Source organism: Corvus brachyrhynchos, unplaced genomic scaffold, assembly GCF_000691975.1.
Source record: "Corvus brachyrhynchos isolate BGI_N302 unplaced genomic scaffold, ASM69197v1 scaffold255, whole genome shotgun sequence".
Taxonomy (NCBI): Eukaryota; Metazoa; Chordata; class Aves; order Passeriformes; family Corvidae; genus Corvus; species Corvus brachyrhynchos.
The window spans coordinates 5,532,522-5,532,992 of NW_008238358.1; positions in this window are offsets into that span (position 1 = coordinate 5,532,522).

Below are 471 nucleotides of genomic sequence, written 5' to 3' on the forward strand. Positions count from 1 at the left end.
CGGGGCGGGCAGGGGCGACGGGGAGCTTCGGGCGAGGGGTCCCGGGCCGTTTTTCGGGCGTGCCGCCCCGCCGGACCCGTGGCTTAGAATTAGCACTGGGCAATAAATTATTGCTACTCTGAAAGTAAATAGACGGGTGACTCCCAGATGGGGCTCCTGCTCGGATCGGTACAATAAATATCCCTGAAGGAAGCTCTCTATTTATGTTGTCATTGATTAATTCTCGCTACCTCATTTGATTTCGATTTAGAACGATTTGATTCTAATTTAATTAGCATGTAATTTGGATGTACATAATTACTGTAATTATGACATTCAGGTAAGGCAGCTTTAGGCTGAAAGGCAGTTTCAAATTTTCTAGCAGCCTACTTTGTGCCGGGGAGCGGACAGGGACCCCGCGCCCTGCCAGCCAGGTACCAATTAGCACATCTCGGGAGCAGCGCTGCCGCGCGTTTGTGGAACAACAGCGGC